Below are 27642 nucleotides of genomic sequence, written 5' to 3'. Positions count from 1 at the left end.
AAACCGAATGTCGTCATAACAGAGGTTATGTTTCTTCTACGATTCGCGTCGAGACACATGGCATCAAAGCAATTGCGCATTATATGAAAAATCTACCCAGTATTTTTCTCTAGTAAAGACGAACGATGGATGTTTGTCTTTTGAAGAAACAATATTCTGATCGATACTAAGCATTTTGATTTGCTTGAAAGCACGTATATTCTAATATAATGTTAATAATACTGTGTGTTAATACGAAATTTTTCGGACAAAAAATGTCAAAATATAATGCATAACGCTTTTATAAAAAACTTGAAATTTGTCTTTTAAGTATAATTATACGTCGCATAATCGTTTTTTTTAATAATTTGTGTAAAATTAGCTATATCTATCTCATTTTGGCGGGAATCTGAGACCACCTAACAATCTAGAGAATCTAATACTAAACCAACTAAAAATAATCGAATTTTATTTATTTTTGCTTACCAATAATAAGTAGCTGCATTTTCTTTTCTTTTTGCATTGGAAACTTCTATAAATTTTCGATAATCTTGAACAATCGTCTTATTGCGTCTCATTTTCGTTGGTTATGTTTCGCAGCTCACACTGAATAGCACTGAATCACTGATAAATTTGATGTTATTGATGTTATTGAAATAATATTATTCGCACTGATGATTATTCGAACGTTTATTTATTTCACAATATTCAATTCACACGCGTTTGTCTTTGTAAAATGAAAATGCGAACGAATTTTTCACTGCGTGCACGTACCGCGTAACGTATAGTGTTCTAATGGCGTCGATTTATTGGCGCGAAACGATGCGCAATGCGCAATTATTAATTAATACCGCCTTCACCTAAGAGGTGGCGCGTAAGTGCCAGCAATATGGTGAGAAAATTAATGTAATAAATTAAAAATATAATCATATAATTTTTTTAATAATTTCTCATTTTTTTCAACGTATATATACATATATATACATGAAAATTGATGAAAAAAAATAATTTACGAAATCTGGAATGAGTTTAATCCACGAAAAAGAAAAAATTAAATTATGTTAAAAAGTATATACTATCTAATGAAAGAATATATATAGTAACATATAAAAATTATAATTACAATATTTTTACCGATCAATCAAAATGAGATAAAAATATAATTGAAAATTTTAATTAAATATTAGAGATAATTAATTTTAAAAGGATATAAATAAGAATTACATAAAAAAAAACAATTTCTATAATAATTATAAAACATAATTATCTCATTTTAGGAATATATAGAATTTATTTGAGATCAAACGGCAAATATCGTATCATAGAAGAACCACTAAATACAATCTTCAGCTCGACTTAACCACCTTTGAGGGCTTAACCATGGTTGCTGAAATAGTCTCGCCACCCTTGTTTCCCACCCTTGTAAAACCTTCGTCACGAGCGATTGACCTCGGTGTACGGTGCCAAGTGTTCCACAGGTTCTCCCTCGGTGGTTTTCACCTCGTCGTCATCGCTCAAACGACCACAAAATGCCGAAAGGACCCGGGCGACTTGTTAAATCGAATGTTGCTCTTCTATCTCTGAATGGAATGTAAAACGGATGTCAAGAGCTATAGTTGAATTGTATTCACTATTCCAGATTTTATCGGAACGTCAATTGATTTGTTAAAACTTTTGTTTCTCCTATTTTTTTCCTATTTTGCCTTCCTTCTTTTTTGTACTATGTTATATTCTTTTTCTTTTTTCTTTTTATTGTAATATTATGTAGATCTGTATTGCCTGAATCAATTGGATCAATTGAGAGAAACATGATTCTTTAAAATTGTTACAGATTGTTTTCATTATCTTGTTATTTGAAATGCTATTGCAATACAATTTTTTATATTAAAATATTATATTTTATATTTCTTTTGAATATTCAAATTATATTTTTCATACATTTGTTTGATATATAATATAACGTAATGTGCTGAAAATTAATTTAACATTTATCAACAAAAGAAACATATTGTTGAAGAAATAAATAATATTGTTAAAGAAAAACAATCGTAAATGTATTCTACAGTCGAAGTTTTAAGAAAAATGATCTAAACTACCAACAATCCGATCTTTCATGGTTCGTTTTGCCTGCGTTCGTGTATCAAAAACGTCAACTGTTTGCAGCAAGTAAGATAGATGTCTGAGAAGAGATTTGTGGCAGACGATCCACGAAATGCTAAGCATTCGCAGCTCGAAGTTTTCACGAATCATTAATTTCACGTTAGAAAATCACTGCTGCTGTGAATCATTGCTTTCATCTCGGTTTCTTTGAAAAAACTTTTAAAAAACTCGATGATTTTTTCTCTAGAAGAACGCCTCTAACAACTTTCTATATCTATTATATTTTTTTTTAACCGAGCAAAGACAGAATCGTCAATACTTTAATAAAATTCTAATCTATTTTTATTCCATTCCTCTGTCATATATATCTTAATATACAATATCATGACTTTAATATATACAATAATTATAATAAAAGAACTGAAAGGAGCAACCCATATCGACCGTATCTTTATATCTCTCATTGTTGGGATCGAATGGAATAAGAAAAATATGGAAAATCAAGAAGGAAGGAGAAAAAAAATTACCATTCTGTGACAGCATTCCCCACGAGTGCATCAGCATGCACGTTACGCCAAAACTAAGATGGATGCCTCCGAGAGGGTTTACTCCGCGAGTTTGTACCTCGAAGAGCTCCGCTACCAACCATTGATTCCTCTCCGCGAGAGGAGAGTTACAGCTTTGTTTACCACGCGAGCGACGAGACCAGCGCCGTCCAGTCTGGCTCTGCTATCATCCTGCGTCTCCTCTTCTTCTTCCTCTTCCTCTTCCTCTCGCTTCCTTTTTCCGTGACCTTCTTCTCCTTCTTTGACCGGCTGTCTGATTCGAAGAACTATAGCTCGCGTCAGGATCGACCCCCCTTCGTGCTCTCGTGCATGTTTCTTCCTCTCGCGAGCTTCGTGAACACATATCACATCGAGGAAGCCGATGTATGAGGTAACAGACTTATGAGCGGAAATACTGTTCCTTCCATAAGAGCTAGACGTTTCAGTTTGCGAATTAGAAAGCTCGATATCTTGTTATTTTCCCATGAAACGTTAATTGATGTTTCTTCAATTTTATTATTTTATGAGATACGTTATATATTTGTGATATGTTATATATGAGCGTAAACTGAAGAAGAAATTACAAATCCATTTTGAAATTGTTAAATGATGAAGAGGGAAGTGATTTTGAGAGAATATTCTTGAATATTATTAAGCAACTTCCTCAAAGATTAATGTAACACTCGTATAATAAACATGACTTCAGTTATAATATTTCCTTTACAAATTTAATATTAATGAATGCTATCCTTTTTTAATAATTAGTAGTTTCTGTATAAATAACGATAAAGTTAAATAAAAAATTTTATCTCTAATCCTCTCTCCAATAACATTTACCTTCATACCGGAATTATATGGTTATTTTAATTATAATAATATCTTAAAGGATTTTCAATTCATTAACTGTACAAGATTAAATTAACATTCTATTTCCACAGAAAGAAATTAAGCGACATTAACTTGTATAATAACCAACGTTAGAAACTTTAGAATAGCTTCACAACCCTCCCAGAGACAGCTAAATCGTCCCTCTTCGTCCCCATATGTGGAAAGTTCAACCACGTCCCAGGCTTGAACGTAATACGACCACTTAACCCACAAACTGACCCTTCCAGTGAACGTTCTTCTTGCGCTATGACACAGTGTTCCATTCCATTTAATCGTCATACAGCTTGTCATAAATCATTCTATCCAAAATTATCGGAAGAATTACTTTTCTCGATCTTTCACCGATTTTTACTGCTTCTGCTCGTGAACTTAATTTGTGTTGAATTTCTTTTTTTTTCTTTCTTTAATAAAATCTTTTCGATTTATGATAATTTTATATATTTACGATGAAGGAATGCTTGTTCGTTGGTTATAATAGTCTTAAAATTGACGAAAAATAACTTTTAATTTCTTGGAACTGTAATAAAATTTTTTTTCTACTAACAATATATATTCTTGTATTTATTTCTTTCAAATTTGTATAATGATCTGAGCTTTTAAAAAGTATCGAGCGATTTATTAATATTTTTACTTTATTGTCCAATAAATTTTTCGATTTAATTGTTGCACAGTTTTTAAAAGTAATAATGATATTCATAAACGAAATTTTATTCGTGTCCAAATAGATTCAACAATCCAAATTTATTTATAAAAATGTAAATAAAAGTTGGCCAATTTGATTGCAATTTTTTTCAGATTTACGCACTTGATTATTGTTGGCCGTACAATTACTTTTTCGGGATTATTTTTTGGGATATTTTATAGGGAATAAAGTTAACAGGATATGAATAAAAATGCAATGAGGAAAATTCGATTGGGATCTCCATTTTCTGGCTGATGCGTTTTACCTATTAATCGTGTAAGTGAGATTTATTATGGTCGTTCATTTTTGTGATTTATCATCTGATTGCATTGCTGTTTCGACGCCCTGTTAAATAACTCGGAAAAGCCTTTTTCCTTCCTGTTTGTCTCTGTTTCTTGCTTGAATGTGTTTTGATTGATTGCTTTCTGACTAAAGATAGAAAATATGTGATTTCATTTTATATATGTATATAAAGCAATTAAATAGGAAGCATTGGAAGAAATTAGTCTTAATTTGTCATTTATGAAACAATTGCAAAATAAGTTTAATCAAAGATGAAGAGAAAAAAGTTTAATCTACATATTAAATAGTTAGTTTATACTTCATGATATTTTTTTATTATTTTCTTATTAATATTTTACTTTGAATAATTTTGATCTAAATAATTGTTGATATTTATACAAAATTTGAATTTATATTACTTATTATTATTTATCCATCATTAAAAAAATAATATAACAAATGTTATCCTTTCTTCAGAATTATTTCTGATGCCATGGATATAGTATTTATACTACTCAATATTTTAGTATCAAAATTTTTTTCTGTAAAAAACAAAAATATTAAAAATGTAATTAATTTATATATATAATTATATGATACATTTTAAGACGTAACTTTCACATTTCATTCTCCACTGTCCATGCTCGTTTCCTTGTTCTCCCATCGAATAAATCCAGTTTTTCGAGGGAAAGTAATACTTCACCGCATTTGCGTAAACATGTCTGGGATTTGCACAATGGTAGCAAAGAGGTAAAACCGAGAAGAGAATCGGTTAAGTTCCACCAATTTCATCTGTACATCCTTGTCTGTGGGCGAAGTTGGAAAATATTCGAGCACATCGCCGAAATATATGGAACGACCGTTTGGTCTTACGATTTAACAGATACCTAAGTTAGATCATTGCTTTCCGCTGATACCATATCCTGGATATCTTCTCAAATTTATGAAGATATTCGTAAAACTATCCTCAAAAGCATTATAATGCATAAATTCGCGTTATGCGTGTAATACGAGCCAAGAGAAATTTAAAAAAAAGGTAAAAAGTTTTAAGATATTATCTTGGATAATTTGAGATACAGAATAAGACATCTGTATGAAACAGAATGGAATAAAATTAAATTTGGCTAAGAAATCGTAGAAATTGTTTTCAGGGGGGGAGGGAATTCAATAGAAGTTTTAAAAGAAATTTGCATGATAAAATATTATGTTTGAGAATCTTGGATGTATTTTGATCAATGTATACAACATGGGATAGAATTAAATCAAATTTAGCTAAGAAATTGTTTTCAAAAGGAAACGAATTCAAGAGAAGTTTGATATGAAATATTACGTGAACGAAAGATTCTGTATTTGTATTGATTCTGTATACCAATTCCCCTTTAGATTTTTTCAATTTTTTTTTTTTCTTTTCCACTATTGCAGACAACCTTCGTGCATCATAAAACGTTCTTAATCATCTAAGAATGTTTGAAGTAACTCTCTAGTTTCAAGTTAATGCAGTAAAGAAATCTTCTCGGCAAACATCGTTGACTGATTATAACTTCTGAGATATTTACACAACGATTCCTTTTGTTTGTGAAATGGGATAACTTATTCATTTGAAACGAATATCTCAATATTTTTCGAGATATATATTTGGAGATATGTTACGTTGAATATAAATTAAAGAGAGAATGTTCAAATTAAATAAAATAATAATGATGTAATTTATTATTTCGTATAATTAATATTTGATACATTTATATAAAGAGAAAAGTGAATCGTTGCATTTAAAATCAATAAATTTCAATAACAGGAATTCCATTTGTTAAAAAGATTCTAATTTGTCAGGTTTGTATTTCCTCCCATTTTCACGTTCAAATTTGTAAAATAATTAATGATAAAATATTAATGGGACGTTTAACTTATCATATCATGGAATATTTAAATGGATCAAGCAATGAGTTTAAAAATACTCATATAAAAAACATGTCAACTTATTACAAGAATTTTATATATTAATCTTTAAAAAATGAGTATGAATAATTAAGAAATGAACGAATTACTTCTTCATTTTTTTCATTCTTCAACGAAACATATTTAAAATTTATGAGAAGTAAGAAGTTAAATTTTTTGATAATCAAATGATTATTAAATTTTTAGCAAATTACAATGAACATCCCATCGGTTTCATTAGATTCCAAGTAGTCAAAGTAAACGTTAAATGCTGACAAGCGCAATTAGTTTCAATTTACTTCGTAAACCCGACTTGGTCCGGCAGAAAATTTCAAAGTACCAGGGTAAACTGTTATACAACTCGAGACGAGTTTTCTGGCAATGCGGTAAGTAGGATTACATTCTGGTTAAGTACTCTTTACAATCGCTTAAAGTCGTCGAATCCTTCGCTTTTAAAAATTCACTTTACTCTATTTCGTATATTTATTTCAATACAATTTGATACAAAAATAAAAGTAGTTAAATAATTAAAAAAAAACTATGAAAACTTTATTCGCTTTTAAACAAAAAAATTTTCGTATAATTTATCCATCTAACACGTTAACACGTTCATCGCCGATTTCCTATTCGATTTTTAAATACTCCCTTTGATCCTGCGTTAAAAAATTGCAAATCAAATGAAAAAAATTTCCAATATGAAAACATACACAGATCAGAATAAAGATATACGAACGAGAAAGGAAAACAGAGAAATGATATTCGAATGAATTATTATTCTAATCCCTATTCTACATTCTTTCTTGCATTTAACGCTGCGAGATCAATGAAGATCTTATCATCAAAATTCAACGTTCTTTATCTTCAACGAGCTTTACAAAACGGTTCAAGATTTCTGATTCTATGTTTTCCAGCAGAAGTTGGAACATATTCCGGTTAAAGGTATTACAACCACTTAGCCCGCAAGCTGTCGAGTCCTCGAACCTTCAAGACATCCGCTTAACTGGCATAGGAAGGGAACCCCGTAAGCCAACCGGCAGGCCGGAAGTATGCACGCCAACCAAGGCCACTAAAAGCATCTGGAAACTTCCCGTCGAAGACACTAAATCGACGTACGTACAACCAGAACTATTCTCGAGCAGGATGGAAATAAGATTGCCCCCGATTTAGTTAGACAACGCTTATGGTTCGTTTAAACTTCACCCTTCCACCTCGATTACGAGCCGATCGTTGAATTCAGATCGAATTCGTTCTTGTTTAGAAATGAATTATACCTTTTGCGACTCTTGTGATTTTTTTTATTCGAATTCGAGCTTTAATAACAGTGCTTTCAGTTTTTTTTTTTTTTTGCTTTTCAATTTTAATAAATAACGGGTTTAATTAGAAATCGCGAAAATCTACTTAGAGATAAAAAGAAGCTTCGTAAATTTTATTTTCTTGATTATTTTCAAAGATGCTCTCTATACCTTGATTATTAATTTTCACTATAGAAAAACTTGTAAAATTTGTAATTAAATTTAAATAATAAGTTTTAATTATACGATGTTTATCATGCTGCGATTTTAATTAAAGTAACCATAGCTTATTATGAAAGTATCTTGATAACATCATTATGGACTTTGCTCAAGGACGTAGAATTAATTTCGCCATCTTATTTATTAAGAAAACCCATTTGTCCATGGTATTTTCCTTATTTTATGAATTTTACACTTGCTCAAAGGCAACCTAATTTTCCACTTTCCCTAACTCCTATTATTTCATTTTTGTCTGGTAAGCAACGTGTCTTAATTTGCTTTCGTTTTATCGGTGCACGGAAGTTCCCGGTAAAATCTCTCGGTCGTGAGAAGTGAGCGAGCAGATTTACGAGCACGTGAAGTTCCGTGCAAAATAGCCGTTGTAATTATTCCTTTTAATCTAAATTGCAGTCTGACAAGCCAAGTGTCGGTGAAACTTGGCAGCGTCAAATTTCTCGAACAACTCGAGTCGGAAATCAAGTTTTCCACCATTGACAAGACAAAGAATTTAAAAATGACGCAAAGTCAATTTTGCGGATAAAAAAATATTACTTGATTTAAAAGGTATAACATAAACGAAAGTTCACGCAGTTATACTTTCAATTATACTTTCTTTTCTTCAAATTTTAAAGTTCTGGAACAAAAAAAAAGAATATAAAAGTTTAACGAAAAAATTATTTTCGAGAAACTTTATCTTAATCTGTAAATATTTTCTAAAAGTTTATTTTCACTTGAACTTTGTTCCATAATTCGTACACTGTTTTGATTATATCGATAGATAAATTATTTCGAAATTTTAAAAATCGATTACAATTGTTTTACGAAACTTGATTTTAAAAGAGAGAGAAAATTTGTTATCATTCTTTAATGTTTCAACTTAGGAACTTAACCTTCCGAATTTTATTTGAACTTTTTCTAAAATGAATTCGCATATTATTTTTAATTACTTCCTTTGATCAGGAAATTGTACATCTTCAAGTTTTAAATGGAAGTTTCAACCATTTCGCGAAACTTGTACTTCCACTTTGTTTTAAACGAGAGAAACTTCATCTTTACAGTTATTTTCGATATTTCGATTAGAAACAATTTTCCTCGAGTTTACTCGAACTTTGTTCTCTAACGTGTAATCATACATTATTTTTTATTGTCCTTTTCTATTAATAAATTATATCTTAAAGTTTTAAGAAGTTTTTACCGTTTTTAAGAAACTTGATCTTCTATTAAAACTTTCTGCCATTAAAACGAAGAAAATTCATCTTTATAGTTCCTCTCGATATTACAATTAGAAATAATTTATTAAAGTTTACTCGAAGTTCGTGTATTTATACGACAAATAACAAGATCTTCGAAACGCTTCAAAATTTTTGTCCATAAATCTGATACAAAAAAAATATACGTACACAAATTTGACAGGGTGGCTCCTTTTTATTCATATTTATAAAAACTATATCCAATACTTTGATATTAAAATTTACGAGTACGATCCATGAAATAAGAAGAAATTTAACGATCCTAGGAGAACCTAAAGAAACCATCGATTCTCTATCGGTTTGCAGGAAACAGAGGGCGTCTGTCGTTTTTCTTTTTTACATTTACACCTAAACAAAAGACATCCAGACCAAACAATCGAGAGTAATTGCCCTCTCGCGAGAAACCAGAGTTTTCTTGCTTCATCGAAGAAAACCACCGGACGAGTTGTTCCAACTCCCCTTCTTTTTCCTCCAATTCCACCTCTTTTTCCCGAATCTGACGAAACAACGACAAAAGAGGGGGAAGAATACACAGACGGAGGAGCGAGACGGAGAGCGGATTTTCGGCCAGGCGAAAAAAACGTGATTCAATTTAAAAATCATTCGCTAAGTGCACGAGCATCCCTCTTTCTCCCCCCCTCTTCCTTTTTTTCATCACAAACGAGAGAAAACAGCGACGACGCGCTTCTTCCGCTCGTCCATTTGCCGAGGGGCGAGCTTTAATTCACAGTGTCCTGGCTGGGTAACGGTGGCCATGAATTCCTTTTCGACGTTTCGACACCGAAATATGGCCGTTCGCCTGAAATTGGCAACCGGTGCGGTTTTAATAGTCGCCCGGTTTAACGCCTTGGCCGCAAAAAACCGGGCAACAAGAGGAGAGAAGAGAGAGGAAGAAGGAGAAAAAAGGAAAGAAAGGAAGGAAGGAAGAAAGAAAGAAAGAAACAGGAAGGAGGGAAGATAGAGATGGAAAAGTGGGGAACGAGCACAGCGGGAGAAGAGTGTTTGCGCGTTTATCCGTCCTCCCGCTCTAGGAGGGGGACACGACTCGAGGGTAGGAGGAGAGGGATGATTTGTAACGAGGTCGATCGGTTTTACGAGAGAGGCAGCCAGCTCCTGGAAATGTTTACCATTTGCGCGGTTGAAATTTAACGCCGGGATTTTCTGAGAGCCGCGTCCCATCCACCACCCCCCCTCCCTCTTGTGTACGAGTGTGTTTGATTGATTGATTTAAATCTGCTTCGAGAGACCGATATCTGATCGGCGAGAGTCTGATATCGCGCGTTTCGAGACCTCGTGGATCAAGTTTGGTGGTTTGGCAGGGAAAAGTGCCCTTTTTATTTATTTATTTATTTTAAAAAGAGAAGAAGGAATTGGTAAGTTGAAAAGCTTGACTCGTTCGAATGTTTGATTCGAATGAGATCAGTGATGATTAATAACGTGATTTGGACAAGACCCGAGTTACTAATCTATATCTTTAAAATATTAAGCGATTCTGTATCCAAATATAATGACTGCCAACTATTGTTGAAAAAGATCCAGAATCCAGATACCAGAAATCTGATAAAAATCACCTTCTAGTCAAGTCGAAAAAATTTAAAAGAATCCAAAGATGTCAGATCGATCGACCGTTCAGAAAGGGAAGAGAAAGGGATGGCGAGTAAAAAGAAAGGAAAAAAAAAAGGAAAATCCCAGTAGATTATTCCATAACGTCCCGGAATCCGGGATATCCCACCGGTTCGTGAATTATGGTGTTGGAAAGTGCAAGAGTGAATTCCGCCACTTGGAGCCGGATCAGCGGTTAACTTCCACGCACCACCACGTAAATCCACTCTCCGCTCCCCGTAAAACTCCGTAACTCACCGATCGGATCATCGGTGAAATGATACATTATGGTGCGCCCATCGAAATCGTTCAAAAGTCCCTCGCACTTCCCCCTTGTTTCCAACTTCGATCCTTCGCGTTCCTCGATTCCCCCCTCCTCTCAGAAAAATACGAGGGGGAAGGGGGGTGATGATATGTGCATCGAGGCAAACGTATATATTTTCCCGCATTTGGTAGTGAAATCGAATAAGGAGAGAAGGGAGGAGAGGCGGAAACGGCACGAAGGATCATACTTTTCTCCCTGTTTGCCCCTCGTTGACCGATGGCAAATCGGAGCTGCTAACTTTACACGGCTCCCTCGTAAATTTCAAACGGCGAGGGAGGGAGATTCAAATTCGAGTGGAATTCTTTCCTAACGTTTCTTATCGGTTAATTCGAGGAAGAGGGAAGGAGATGATCCGAGGAACGAGTTTATGCTCAAATCCCAGTTTTGGATTTGAATATATTTGAGATATTTGAGAAGAAAAAAAGAAAAAAGAGAATGACGATAGCGAATCTCTCTCCTGTATGCAGTTTCTACAAATAAAAATTTCCTGATATGCGAATGAAATTGATTATATTTTAGAATTATTTTTATAGGAGATATAAACAACTTAATTCTCTCTAAAAATTGTTGAATATTTATTTTATGAAACGATTGAACAAAGGAAAAGATTAATATTCCTCAAAATTTCCAACATCCTCTTATCACGAACAGCAACAAATAACCCTTACCGCGCGTCTGTTCATCAATTATTGACCCAAAGCTTCTCTCCCTCCCTCCCTTCTTCCTGATCTCGTAAACCACGTTTAAAATTAGTTCGAGAAAAAATATTTGCGCTTCCGTTTTATTATAAATAATAAAACCTTCGCGGTGGAAGCGCGTGATCCGCGATGTAAATATCCGGCGACATAATGCACGCGTAACCAACGTTAATATTAAACAGTGTGCTTGCACATTGCTCGTGTTTCACGAAGCGTCCAAACGAACGATACCCCGCCAACCGATACGCGGATTGGCCTGATGTCACCGAATGCGAAAGCGAATCATCCTCCTCTCGCCCTCTTTCCCCCTCGCCCACGCGCACCGTCGATATTCTAATCAAGTGTACAAATGGAAATGGATTGCGTTATACACATTTTGTGCGTATGTACGAATTCTCGATCGAATTCTGGCCCTAAATATTCCGTCGAGGGGGACGAGGGGTGACAAAGCGACGAGGCGGCATTCGTTTGGACGTTCGATTCATTAGACTTGGTATTTCGCGATATAATAATATACGTAGATGATTGGAGACTGGTTTGCGCATAATTGTTGTCGTTATTTCTTGAATGTCGTTCTCGAATATGGTCATTGTATTCGAAGCTCTTAGTTAAAAATAGTTTATTGATTATGTATATATATATATATCTGTGCGTGTCGATGATTATTTTGTAAAATAATAAATTTGTAATTGCGATAAAAACTCGTGTAATTTGTAATAATATATGCAAGTTATTTGAAATTCGAGATGGAGCAACTAATAAAAAACGAATTTATAATTTTCGTATAAAGAAAAAAGAAATACGTTGGATAAATTGAAATATATATACGCACTAGAGAGAAATAATTTGTTGAAATTAAAATTCGTCCTCGATATTTGTTCATCAAAATTGTTTCGATTTGTTTCATTGAAAAATCCATATATCGAAGTGTAAAATATGTTGGAGAACGCGGAAGAAAGGATGAAAAACAATACGAAACGAGTTGCACGACATTCAATCGAATGTGCAAAAGTGGTTTTCGAGTATGTTCAAAAATTGCGTAGGCAATGGCCAGAAAATGGCCTCGGAATAAGCGGACGGATGAAAGTTTTATTTCAACCGAACGTTTTCATCGAAAAGCGTGCATTGAATATTCGACGACGCGATAAAACTTGTTGTAATTGCTCTGTTATTAGTTTCCCCGTTCTATGGAAATCTTGTGTGTGTTATTGTCAAGATAATATTCAAAAAAATTCCCTTTCCCATAGCGAAAAAGTTTGACGAGAGAGGTGGGTAATAATACAATCAACTGCATAATCTTCTGCATAACTTAAAAAAAAATAGGAGTAGTTCTTTGGCGAAAATAAATATTCCAAACGAGACTTATTCCGTTTCATCGATATTCTCGTCGATCTCGCCAATTTTAAAACGAAAGCTTAATTTTTAAATTCCACCACATCTTACGAATTAATTCTTGCCCGATTATTCGCAACGGCTGTAACCAATATCTGTAACCAATTTTCATCGAAACGAAGGAAGGAATCGGTATCAATTTCCTAAACGGCGCGATTTTCGAGCGAGAGCATCAGCATTCTAACTGCCACGGATTTTCGTGTTCGTTTCATTCGCTCGAATTCTCATCAAGTCGTACGCGACTGCACTTAAAGTGATTACAAAAGTTAGCCAGGAAGCCGGGAACACTGTGTTCCACTCTGCATTTATGGATAGAAGTTCAAGCCGGCGCTAATTATTAAACGAGAAGCGTATAAATGAATTAATCGCGGTAGGGTTGAACACGCGGAGGTGCAACAGCTAAGCGAAGAATCTTGTAACGCTGCTAACATTGATTTCATTATTCCGAAGAAAATACGAAGATTATAAAATTATATCATTTATATCATCTCTAAAAAAAAAAAAGGTTTTATACGCCAGTTTTTACTTTTTTATTATTATGTAACATGAGTCATAAACTGTGTATTAGCATAAAAGTAATAATATAGTAGGATATTTCATAAGGATAAATTTTTAAATTAAAGAAGTAAAAGAAGATTTCTTATCGATATCGATGAATTATTTGTTAGGAGAAATTTTGTACGTATTTTTTTTATTAAAATTTCGAAATTTCGATTCATAATTATAAGGAAGGGTGTGAATAAGAATTTTAAATCCGATTTCACGATTTCATACTGTTTCCTTACCTTTTCCCGGCTATCTCGTAAAACGGTTACGGCAATGGAAATCTACTATTTAGCTTATGAAAAGACGTAATTTTACAACGGCAACTTAGCTTATTATTAAAACCTCAGATTTTCCTTTAGCCCCTCTAATATCATTATAAATTTTGAATGCTGACTAAAGGAATCCAATGAATTTTACCAATCTTTGCAGTCAAAATTATATTTGATAAAGAATTTGTACAAGAAACAAAGATCAAATTATCAAATCGCCCCGTGGCTTGTTATCATCTTAAAAAGAGAAATGTTAATTTAAAAACAGTTTATTTATGATCCATCATTGAAATAAACTATTATTATTAAAAAGGAACGTTTTAAAAATTATACCACCCCGATACATTCCGTATCGATCAGAAGAAAATTTCCACTTATCGCGAAATGATGTTAGTCGTCCACAAACACAGCCAATATAGAGAGAAACTTTATCATACGCGATAATATTGGTCAGTTTATATTTGATAAACAGCCGCGGTGCACTCAAGTTAATACCGATTCATGCTTTCCTCAAAGGTAAAGTTTCGAATTTCAGCGCGCAAGTTAAGCTTCTGCAAACTGCAGTTTCGTCGGTTTTCCAAGTCAAATCTCAAGTCAAAATTCTAGAATTCAAGCCAGATCGTCGCTGACCCTCTTATCAGGGGCAACTTATTAGCTTCTTCAGGAATTATCGATTTTTCGTTTGGCCTCGAAAGGATTTTACAAAATGAAAATCTAGCGTGACCTAACACGATGACGTAACACGAGAATAATTATTATTATTATTATTATCGTTGCACACAAAATGAACTAAACTAAACTACGATCTTATAAGATTCTCGTGATTTTTTTAAGAGATATACATTTATCATTCTTTAACATATTTAAAAAGTTTCATTGATTTTGAAAATTTATCGACGAAGAGAAAATATTATTGAATTAAATAGAATTTTTTGTATCATAAAGGTACAATTTTGAACGATATTTTCATCAAAGGAAACTCAGGGATGTTTTTTAATCCAACGAAATGTTACACATGAAATGATTAAAAGTGGAATTGAAATTTTACCGAACAAAAAAATGACGTCAAAATTGAAGTATTTGCGACAAACAAAATTCTGAACAATGTAATTAATAAATAAAATAAGACGTAATAAATCTCACTAATGTAGACGACTTTAAAAAATTTTGGAAAATAAAATATTGATAAAAAAGTCTTCTCTAACCACGTTGTAAGCTTTCTACGAAGAATGGAATAAAATGATCCTGTTGCACGATTCGCTCTTCGTATTCATATTGATACAAAATCACACAGACGTCGGCACAAGTCGTTAACTTTAGCCGCTGTAAAAGATTACGGGAACGCAGAGGCGCAACACTCGAGATAACACTTAATGAAATTGAAAATGGCAACTGGGAGCAAGATTAAAAAAGGAAACGAGAATGAAAAAATGGGAAATATGCAGTTTAATAACAGTGCAAAAAGTCCCAATAAGTAGCAGTAACAAAAAAAAGACGACAATTCTGTTGAAAGAACGGAATTGGAGCAGAAAAAGACAAGAAAAAGAAAAATAAAAGAAGAAACTGAGAGGGATTGAGACAGAGAGAAAAAAGAAAAAGGTAAGAAGTTGAAATATTGAAGAAAAGAGGATTAAGGGGAAAACGTAAAAAAACGTAAAAAAAAAAAAAGAAGAAAGAAAAAAAGAAAAAGGAGAAACAGAATTATGAAGAGACTCAAAACATAAGGAAGTTCTACCGCTTCGAACAAAGCTTAGCAAAAAAAAGAGAAAAAGAAAAGAAATCGGTCGTAAAAAAGGAAAACGAAGAATATTAAGTGCGGGGGAAGAGTGTATATAGCTGGAATAAGACGGAGAAGACTTTGTGATTTCGAGGAAGGGATCGAAATCGTGAGGATATACACGGAAGAATGCAGAGAGAGAAAATTCAAAAAGGAGGGAAGAGCAAAGGGCAAGGTTTGCGAAAGGTAAAAAGGGATTTGAAAAACGAGAAAAGAAGGGAGAAATCAGGTGGAAGGGAAGGGGGAAAAATCGGTTGTGAATGCAAGAGGCGATGCTTTCGAAAGGGGAAGGAGACCACCCCTCGGTCTCTGTCTCCGGGGAGTTGGTGGTGGGGGTGCTAGTTGTGGTGTATGTTTCTCTAGTCGGATCACGCGCTACGTAATTGTGAGGGTGGCGAAGGTTGTGCAGGACCGAGGCTGGTAGCACAGGTGCCGTGAAACGGCGAAAGAGAGAAGGGGTGGGGTTGCGAGGGACAGAGTTTCGAAGGGAGGAGGAGGAGGAGGAGGTTGGAAATCCGAGGTCGTTGGGCGGAGGGCGAGAGAAACGGCTGTAGACGAGACTGGAGAAACGGGATGGCTCATTAAACCACTCTGATACTCACGTGGCATACGGGATCGACGGTGAAATCATCGTCAAGGTGATGAAAGTATCGTGCAAGATAAATGCGACGAGGAATCGAAGTCTCATTGTAAAATAATGTAATAATTTTTGTATTATAAAAAAATTGTTAAAAATATAATAAAATATAACTATATATATATTTAAAAAATATGCTAAATTCGTAGATTTATTATATTCTACGATCTCGTCGATTCTGAATTTGAATACCAGTTTCTTGGAAAAATTGATGTAAAATTAAACGAACGAATTAAATTTATTGGTGTTTTATAGTTTTTTTCCTAAATTCTGATTAAATTTCTATTTATCATTAACGAAAATGTATTCAGGGTCGAAAATTATTTTTTCAAAAATAAAAAGTGTTTCAAGAATTTAGTTTAAGCCAAAGGGTTGTAACGATCGTTTTTGTTGGCCGAACGAATCGTTGTATTCCTTTTTGCAGTGCACACGTGTTGCGATGGAACAATATTTGTGCGAGAACGAGATTGAGTTTGTAAAGGTTCGAAATTAAAATTGCGGAATTATTGTTTAAAGAGTTGAAGGCACACGATGCACTTCGCCAACTGTAAATACTTTTGCTAGTTACTATCCGCGGGATTAACATAAAACGATATTTATATTGAGAATTCTGCGATGTTTAATCATATTTGCTGATATTTATTTACAATTTGAACAATAAACTGGACTGGTATCGCAAACATTTTATATAAACAGAGTATTATAAATTTTATTAAAATAATAATGTTTCAATTTGATTGCACATTTGTAACGCAAATAACGATAACGTATAGTTAAATGAAAATAAATTATAAATATGTTGTACCAATAATTACACGAAGTCGTTCCATAAATTCCATTAAAAAATAATCTAAATCGCAAAATATTAATTTATTACACGGAAATCAAGGAGAAAACATTTTTTTTCGTACGATTTTTTAATTGAAATCATTTCACCGCTTCATTATTAAAATAATTTGAATGTCTCTTTGAATTTTTTGAAGTATAGATATTCTTTTCATAAAGTATGAAACGAATGCTTCAATAAAAAGCTAACGTTTCATTAAAAAATTGTATCAAGTAATTCATGCGAAATATAGAAAAATTAATGAACGAGATCAGTGAATGGAATATCTGTTCTATAAATAAAATTTGCAAACAAATTAATAATGTAATTTTTGTATAATTCTCCTAAAAAAAACTAAATTTGCAATGTTTTATTTTTCTCGAAAAAATTTTTACAACACGTATACATTTAGCCTAATATTTCATTTATATTTATGAAGATAAAAATACCACGTCTTTTTATGATTTTACCACCTATCATACTAATTAAGTGTTTCTTCTCCGATATAAATTTAAAAAAAGGATTAGAAATAGAAAAAAAAAGTACAAAAAAGATCAGAAGTAAAAGGAAATAAAATATAAAGGAATCAACGAGAGATAAAAATAACGAAGAAAATGAAATACTAAGGAATTGTAAGAGGAAAGAAAATTACATTTAAAAGATCAAGAGAAAATATGAAAGCAACCACTAGAATGGAGAAATCAAATATAAAAAGAGTAAAACCGAAGTCGTGACTCCATGGAAGGCAAAAAACAAGGCGAAACTTGGCGGATATTGAAGAAAATCTCATGATGGTTATCCGTGTGTTACGTGGTAAAAACCGTGAAATCAGGAATCAGTCTCAAGTTTGGATGGCCATCAGGAAAAAAGGAGGCAAACTTTGGAGCGCAAGTTGCCTTAATTCTGGCCGCCTTGAATCAGTGGACCTACGTGACGAGATATTCCAGTGTGTTCTTAGAACGTGTTCTTGGAAGGGATACCAATTCTCCGCGCCGTCAAGCTTCTGTCGCCCAAAAGACAGATGAAAAACGACCGTCTGGGGATAGTTACATGCTTGACCCATTCAAACAAATAAATCTTTAAATCCCGTATAGAATAATCGACTCTACGCGATAATAAATACAAATTTAAATACAAATTTTTATGCAATTAAAACATATGATATTTAAACATTGATCGACTTTTCGTGTAAAAAAACATATGGAAAAATTAAAAATTCGGTCATCAAAATCCATTCAGAGAATAGAGAAAACCATGCCATTGAAATCGCTTTTTGTTTTTTCCTGATATCTCAATTCGTTGCCGAGATACGAGGATTTAAAGTTGCCCGTAACGCTTAACATAGCGCAAAGATTATGAATGGAACCATGACCTACATTACATGCGTACTATGTTTTTCTAGGAATCGCGTCTGGCACTTGTCTGGAATTTGGGATAGGTCAGTGAGACGAGGAGCGAGCGAAAGATCCGAGTATGCGATAAGGATGCAAATAGCAAACGATTAAAAATTACTCTCCTCTTTACACGACGATATCTCGGGAACCGGAAGTCGTATCGGGATAAGTGAGAAAGCATTTTAAAGGGTAAGGTTTCGCGCTTCTAATGATCTTTCATCCGTTAACCGGAAGTCATTATCTTCCGACTTATAACGGTTTAAAGTTTTGCTAATTTTAATACGGTTTAATCGGATTTAAGATGAATGATTAAAAAATACTCTTTTCTTTGCGCGATGATATCTCGGGAACCGGAAGTCGTATCCTGATAAGTGAAAAGGCGTTTTAAAGGGTAAGGTTTCGCGCTTCTAATGATCTTTTATCCGTTAACCGGAAGTTATTATCCTCCGAGTTATAGCAGTTTAAAGTTTTGCTAATTTTAATACGATTTAATCGGATTAAAAAATACTCTTTTCTTTGCACGATGATATCTCGTCGAAATAAATAAAAAAGCGTTTTAAAGAACAAAATTTCGCGTCTCCAATGACGTTTCATCCATTGATCGAGAATCAATATCTTCGAGTTAATTAATCGAGTCTTATTTAAACGATAAATAAAACATTTCCAATTCCCCCTTAGAAAAATAAAACCAAATTTAACACAATACAGACTCCCTTGACTAAATATCTCTCTTCGCACCTAAAATTTAAATGGAAGACGTCCAAATCTAATCAAGTTGAAAGAAGACCAGCGTCGTCAGACAACCATAAGATGCTCCTAGTCTTTCTAATGAGCAAAGAAACTTCTCTTCGCGTTAAATAGACGATTCTCTTCGAGGCAACGATACTCCAGTGTTGGGAAAGGAGGGCGGAACAATCGCGATTAAGTTTCCCCAGGGATAAACCGCGACCGTGAGGATTTTCTTGCGTCTCCCAAGGAGTGTCGTTGCGCAACGACTAACTAACTCGCGTACCGATATTCTAAGAGTTCTCCACGTCAAATTTGAATTCACGTACCGCTCGGAAGGAAACTAGTTCACCGCAAGGAAAACGGAAGCTCGGCTCGAGAATAAGAGGCAACAAAATGAACTCGTATGCACGTGGAATAATCCGTTCTCGGGGCTGACACCGGCCTTGTATAATACTTCTTGCTCGATGAAGAACGTCTTCATTCACCCCCTCTTTTACACCCTCTTCAATAATCGTGTCTAAATGAAATTGCCCGTATAATTAATAAACTTTCGTCTTACTTGGAATCGCGTTAAAAATTTCATTCCGATCGATTTACAAACTTTTCAATGAATATTTATAATTCGTATATCTATCTTTGCCAATATTCCTCCGGATTTTTTTTTAAACTTAAACGTTCCAGATATTGAATAACGAATTTTCAATGGAAGCATCAAATATGGATATACGGATATTTTAATGCTCAAATCTTTTGTATATAAAATATAGAAACTAAGGATTATTAAAAGATCAAATTGATTATATAAACTCATCCTCATCAATTTTTCCTCATCCTTCGTTACAAACCGGTTCAAATCCATTATCAATTTCCCGTCAACGATGAAACGCTTCTCTTTTTTTGCCTGCAACAACAACAACAACAACAACAACAACGCGCATAATACATTCCACGAGTGAAAAATCCAAATCGTGCCTGTTCCACGAGCGCGAGGGGGGGAAACAAACGGGACAGACAGGTTACAACGGGCTAGCAGCAACGCGAGAAGCAAAGCTGGCGAGGCGTTGAGGTATTTATATTGGCTTCTCGAGGCCTGACAGTGATCTACTGGGAATTCGACCCTCTGCCCTCCCCTCTCCCCTTTTGTCTCCGCCGCTTTCCCGCCGAGCATCGACGCCTCCTCCCACGACCGTCGCACCACGTCGAACTAATAAAAGCTTCGTTGATCCTGGTCTGGTGGAATGGCCGAGCGGAGACAGGCAGGCAGGGGGAGGAAAACTCGGACCCCAAAGAGAGAAAAACAAACGGAGGGGAGAGGCGATGAGTCGTCGAGTGGGACGGAAGTGAAGACAGGCTATTAACCGGAAGGGCATGTAAATTGATCGAAAGGGGGGCGAGAGTCGATTGTGAGCACAGCCTGTGCATCGTTAAGATCGTGGAAGGGATGCCCGATACAATGTGGCTGCTTCGTTTCTTCCGTTTAAATTGGATTCGTTCGAGTGTCTTCGCTGGCTCGTGCGCGTTACGAAGGTTATTTTTCTTAGCTAGTGAAATTTAATGTTATAAGAAAATGGGGAAAGTGTATATATTGCACAGTCTTAGCAGGATTTCCTTTGGAGAGTTTTGTAAATATAGAGTCTTCTTCGGTAACTGGGCTTTTGTAATTAATCCTTGTGACGAAGTATTTGTGAAATTTCAGTTGAATTAATTTTTGGTTGGATTAGTCGCGTGACGCTTGACGATAATTTTGACAAATATTTATAAGTAAATGCGAAAGAAGAAGGATATTATTGGAAAAAATATCCTTTTAATATACTTCGTTGTATTTTTATATTCGATTATCAATTTTTAACGTAATTAATAATTCATACAAAAAGCTACTTTCGGGCATCCCTGTATAGTCTTTTATTCGAAGTAACATCGATACTTTCAGTGCGTAGGTCGGTGATTAACGAGGCTAGGAAATCTCGACTAATTGTGATCTATGGACTACTGCAGACAAATTGAGATTTAGATTGAACAATCGTTTTTTACCAATACCCAAATCACACAGGCTAAAAATCTAAAAATAAAAATTAACGAACCGATCTAATCCTCCTTAATTTCAATATCCACTAATTTTCGTTTCCGAAATGGAGAAACTTTACGATAAAAAAATTCATCATATTCCAAGCTTCAACACCATATATCCAATTTCACCATGATCCAACTTTCCATACGAACTTGAGCTTCTCGAGTAACACTAAAAAATTTACAATACAAAAATTATCACCTACCAAACCAATTGTCTAACTTTTCCACGCAAAAATAATTCTCCCAAAATTCCAAAAGTTTAAAGTTCGACGCATTTTCCATGTTCACCATCTCAAGTCGTCGTATTCGGGGCGAGACACGTGCGCGGATGAACACTTTAGAGCGAGGAGAGACTCGGCGCGGCAATTGTGTTTATCGCGTGTTTTCGCTCGCTCGTGAAGCAACCCAGATTCATTTAATTTCGCAGGGTTAAAACGGGCGCGCATCCGCGTGTACACACAGCCTGGGTACACATACACAGTGGGGTGGGCTGCGTGAAATGGTTTCTGGGGTGGGTGGGGAGGGATTGGTCGTGACCGGATGCGCGATGGCTATAGCCACGCGAGGAATAGTCGACCATAAAAATGTCCGATGGAAACGCAATTAAAAAATTACTGGCGCGCGTATATATCCGGCAGCACGCTGTGCCGCGCTTGTTTTTCGAGCTGGTATTAGCGAGCCTTGTCTCTCGTTTATCCGCCCACGTCATCGAGCAATTTTGTCCGGGTTTGTTTATTTCTTTCTCGTTTCTATCTGTTTTCTCCTTTTTCTCTTTTTTTCTGTGGATTTCTTTTTTTTTAATTTTCGTCTGGGATCGATTTATTTAGCCTGATATTTTAGGAAACGTGGAATAATTTGACGTAATTGAGGAAGGGTCGATCGAATCTCTTAGTAACGTGTCTGAATTGAATTTGATACCTTCAAATTCGATATACATTTTAATTTGTAATCTCTGAATAAATAGTTGTAGAATATGTTAATTTGATTCTTTCTCTTTGAACATAATTTTTTCCAGTGATTAACTAAAAACGAAGATGCTACTACTTCACCTTTTATATCATCACATCGATACTCTGTTCAATCTCTGTTCAAAAAATTCGATTCAGGTTGATTTTAAAATTCAACACTAAAAATTTCTTTCTCCGAATCATCTCTTTCTCTCTCTATCAATTCAAATATCGATGATTCATCTCCTCCTAAATTTATTCTATTTCATTTAATCATCTTGATCAAATATAACGCACAATTAAATCAAATCCCCAACAAACTGAAAAATGTTGGCACGTTCAAAAGCGGCAAAAACCTCGTCGCGGAAACCGCAATCCAACACGGCCAATTTCTTCGACGCGTCGCGTCGAATCAATAATAATCCGAATGCATGGAATTCCATGAATACTAACAGGACTCCAGTCCACTCCCTTCCATCCCTGCCATCTCTCTCTCTCTCTCTCTTTCTCTCTTCCTCTCGTTTCTCATTTTTCATTCCCATTAGTCTTCATTCGGTCCACTTAGTCCAGGCGATCGGTTTCGCCTTCTCGACGACGAAAACGCTCGTTATTCCATCGAATAAGGATGAGAAAAAGAGAGAGAGGGAATAAGGGTTATCCACGATTCGAGGTTGCAAAGATCGAGCGACTGACAAAGAAAGAAATATGAATTTATGACGGAACGTCGATATATTTGTAGAAGAAGGAGAGACCAAAATTGTATAAAAATATCGATCAAAATTCTAAAAAAAAAGTGTAATAAAAGAAAAAGAATTGTCTAAAGAATCGAGACGATCGTGTAAATTTAATTAAACGTGCTTGATTCAATTTGCATGAAATTTTTTAGGATTTATCTTCCGAAGTCCTGTTAAATATATTTTTGAATTTAACACAGATTCTAACGATATATTCTGGAAAATGAACAATGATGAATATAATGTTACGAATATTTTTGGGGAAAAAATTTTTTTAAAATTAGATCTTTCATTGTAGATAGTTTAAGTTATATTGTTACTTTTACGAAATTTAAACGATCGATTAATACGTTTTTCACGAATAATTAACAATTAACTTAAACTTAAGTTAAGCTATTGTTACAATTACACATTCTATATTCGTCATAAACTAATTATTTAACCACTATATTATCCCATGTGCTCAAATTTTGTTTACTTCTAACCATTTAATCCACCAAATATCCACGAAATATCTTCAACCGCATTTCACGAATTTAACACCATTTTAAACTATTCAATTTTCACTCTTCGCTGTATTGTATCGCAAATCATTGTAATAATTAAATTTAACCTCCTCATCTATGCTTAATTTCACCTATACTTCGCATATAATACCTTTATCAATTTAACTACTTGAACCTACCGACTCCATTCAACGAATTATCAAATTAAATTTCATTCTTATCCCATTTCTTCTTTCTACTTGAAAACACGAAGCGTCCCAAAAGAAAGAAATCGCAAAAGTTTAAACACAAAATTCTCTCTCTCTCTCTCGAGGAGGGAACAATCGTCCAATTGTCCTTTCCTCCGCCGAGTTGCGTAACAAGTCACGGCAAACACGGATCCCCGGATAAGTCAACAATCATAAATACGATCGCGCCAAGCCCATCATCACCCTCACCCTCCTCTTCGCCGTGCTGATCCACGAAGAATCTTCGCCACTCGAGGGCGTACCTCGATCGTATCGTTTTATCGCGATGCATCGAACCGCGTCGCGCCCTTTCAACCCCCTTTGCCATTTACCCTCGCTCGCTCACGGCCTTTTTATTACGACTTGGCCGGGCTTCTCGAGGAAACTCGTGACCGAGGACCGCATCCTTGCTCGAAAAGGGAGGCGAGGGTGGAATCGTGGATGGGTGGTTCGAGTGGCAGAATGTCGCGTGCAACTTTACCAATATCCAACACGTTGCCGCCAAGGCTTGACTCGGGGTTCACGCTTCGTTTGCGCGGTGTGTTTGTGAGGATGGTTTGCACGAAGGTTATCTCGGCGGTCGATGAATTTACATGACGAGATGGGTCGATGAGTTACTTTGCCAATGGTACAAAAGGGAAATTGGATCTTAATGAATTAAAGGGTGCGTGACAGAGCTGGCGTGGCGTGTTTCCACGATGGTATAATAGTGGGATGGTCTTGTCGGAATAGGTGGAAGGATAAATGAATCCAACGATCGTGGAGGGGGAAAGTGGTTTTTGGAAATAAATTGGAACACGAGGGAGGGATTGGATTTGTTTTGTTCGTTGGATATTGAATGAAGGATAATGTCGTCGATGATGATTTTTATATCGTGTAAGGATAACGTTATTGAAGGGAATAGTTTTTCGTAATTGCGAGATGAATTTAAGAATGGAAGATCAGTAAGGATAAGATAAGAGTTTTATTGCGTATATACATACACGAAAGATGGAAGGAGTTTTACAAGAAGGAATGAAAATTGTGGAGGAGAGGGTGGATAACTAATTAACGGCGTATTTAAAATTTCATAAAGATTATTGAAAAAGATTATCCAACGAAACAGGAACGCCGAGGAACAAACGAAAGATTAATAAGGATAAAATGTAATTAATAAAAAAAGAGGGCTTTGAGAGATTGTAAAAATTAATCAAAGATGAGAAACTGAGGAAAAGCAAGTATCGGCAATTATAGGAAGCCCTTTAAGAAGACTTCAGTAAACTGGGTTACGTTGGAAGACAGAAAAGGGTTATCTCAAAGAGGCATGTCAATAACTAAAGAGAAATTATTAGACGATCAAAGAAAATCTTGATAGCTTGAGTAAATTGATAGTAAAAGAAGGATAGATTAATCGTTGGTAAATTGCAATATTTCTTTCCTCGAGAAAAATCTTTGATAAATAAGAAGGCATATTTATACGATTAAAATGGAAAATTTTGATAAAATATTCAACGCGTTTAAATTATAATTTCCATTCAAATTTTTATGACGGTAAAATATACATAGAGTCTTAAATTTAAATACAAACCCACAGAATCTCTGTATCGTTAAAAAATATTGCTATTTAATCCATTTGTACGCATATCACAGCAATTCGTAACAATGATCATGCATACCTACGCTTAACTACTACATCGCTAATAAGATTTTGCTTTTATTATTGTGTTTCAAAATCTAAATATATTTTTCGTCAAACTCCAATGAAAGAATTCATTGATCGAGAAACGCTACGATCTTCTGTCATCTTCGATCATCTCTTATTTTTTTAACCAAACGTGAAAACGGACGATTTCGATTCGTTACGCAGATATGTACGCAATTAAATCGCATCCCTGATTAGAAATCCTGGACAACGATTTTATAGATAAGTTACCGTACCAACATACGTCCACGTTCTCTGTATCGAGTGCCTAGCTCTTGTCCAAGTGGTCGATAAATTTACACAACCCGGACGAGATATCTCGGAAGCGCGGGTAACGGTGTGTGGTTTCCATGCCGTGATAGCTATCGGTGGAAATACGTTTTCGTAGAATCGAATATTTGTCGTGTAAGATAGATACGAATTTGCGCGTGGGAAATAAAATGGAGGAGGAAAAAAAAAAAAAAAAGAACGTCCACGCACGGATACTAAACGGACGACCACGGCCCTCTCGTGTTACCGTCAAAGAAAAATTTCTTATCGCGATCGAATATCCATCCCGTTGTAAAAATCGAAACATGGATTTAATGGACTTTGCTGGAGTGATATATTTACACGGTATAAGAAATTGATCCTGAATCGATAATGAAAATCCTGAAAAATAAGTAATAGAAAGATCGAAATCTAAGATGATTTAGCTGAAATTAATTTCCTCCGGATAAATAAAGTTTAAAATTCTCTGATATGGATTAACTTTATCGAAAAAATTACCAAGAATAAATGATAGGAATTGCAAAAAGAAGCAGAAGTATATCATTTCTCGAGGATACTTGAAATAAGTCTAAATTTCGGATAATCGATTCTTTGTTCCTTCTTTATTCCTTTATTCCTTCTCCTTCTGCTGGATCTAAATGAAAAGAGTTTTATATAGATTAATTATTAACATTCGTTTTATATGGATTAATTATTATATCGGATAGGATTGCGTTAATTATCAAAAACGATTTGCGAAAGGGACGATTCTCGTTAATTTCACGTTTCGTTCGTTGGATACTTTGTTGATTATTTCTCGATATTAATGAGCAAAAAGGGCTTGGATTATTCGACGATTACAATGGGGAAGAATTACGTAAAGGATAACCTTCCTTGTTGGCGCATTCCGTATTTATTAATACGATTCGAAGATTATCTCGTTATAAACGATTAATTTTGATGGATTTTTAAAAAGTATCATTTCGTGGAATTGGACTCTGTAGAAAGACAGGAAAGCAACATTATAATCAACTCGTATGAAAAAGTTGTTGGGAAGAAATGATCGTCTTGGGCATTCATGGGATTTCAAGGGCTGGCGGCACGTTCACGAAAGAACGATTAAATGGGAAATAAATAGCGCTCGTCCTGTATTTAATGGTTTTTATGCCTTACAGTCATACTCTCGTTCGGCGATCCATGCGCTGGAAATGGCGTATACTCGGTCGGAATACGCGATATGAATATTTAGAGAGGCTGTAGCTACGATTATACACGGCGTTGTATACACGCGATCCCTGAATTTCCGTGAGATCCCGTACACACCGATGACATTTATTCATTGGTATTTTCAATAAACATCGCCGGGATTACTTGTCCACTATTCCTTGATTAAATAATATATTTCTTGAGGGCTGGAAAAGTAACAACGATATTACTTTTGTCAAAATTTTGCGAGGGAAAAATTATGTTTTCTTTTTTTTTTTTTGCGCAATTTGGACGTGGAAAGATGATAAACGAGAATAAAAAGTTGATAAAATCGGTGAAAACTTGTCGCGGATTAATTGGAAGATTTCCACGAGCCGTAATTTATTCATTTATTCGCGTTATTGCATCGATTATTCTACAAATTTTGCGATTTTATTCCAATATATTTGTGATATATTTCTTTAAAGATAAATCCGTTAATACACCTATGTAATGACGAGTAAATAAAAGTACGGATAGACGCGATAAAATAATATGTACAAATATCGATATGCAAATAACGCATAAAATAAACAGATATACGAAAAAATGAAAAGGAAAATAGAAAATAAAATAAAGAGATACGCAAAAAAAAAAAAAATGTGAAATAAAATAT

General features: G+C 34.6%; 1 protein-coding gene and 1 long non-coding RNA gene across 14 annotated transcripts in view; both read right to left on the bottom strand.

Moving 5' to 3' along the window:
- LOC107997758 (lachesin) overlaps positions 1-27642 on the bottom strand; it is a 307455-nt gene that overhangs the window by 165172 nt on the left and 114641 nt on the right. The window lies entirely within an intron of this gene.
- LOC133665711 (uncharacterized) overlaps positions 467-27642 on the bottom strand; it is a 29292-nt gene continuing 2116 nt past the window's right edge. Inside the window, exons 2-3 of the long non-coding RNA XR_009828954.1 lie at positions 2607-27193; positions 467-1559 (exon numbers count right to left, since the gene is read on the bottom strand). This is a non-coding gene — a long non-coding RNA (uncharacterized LOC133665711). The remainder of the gene's footprint in view (positions 1560-2606; positions 27194-27642) is intronic.

The sequence above is a fragment of the Apis cerana genome, linkage group LG2, assembly GCF_029169275.1.
Source record: "Apis cerana isolate GH-2021 linkage group LG2, AcerK_1.0, whole genome shotgun sequence".
Classification (NCBI taxonomy): domain Eukaryota; kingdom Metazoa; phylum Arthropoda; class Insecta; order Hymenoptera; family Apidae; genus Apis; species Apis cerana.
Note: the sequence above shows the minus strand (reverse complement) of the source record. Positions and strands in the feature narration are given on the sequence as shown.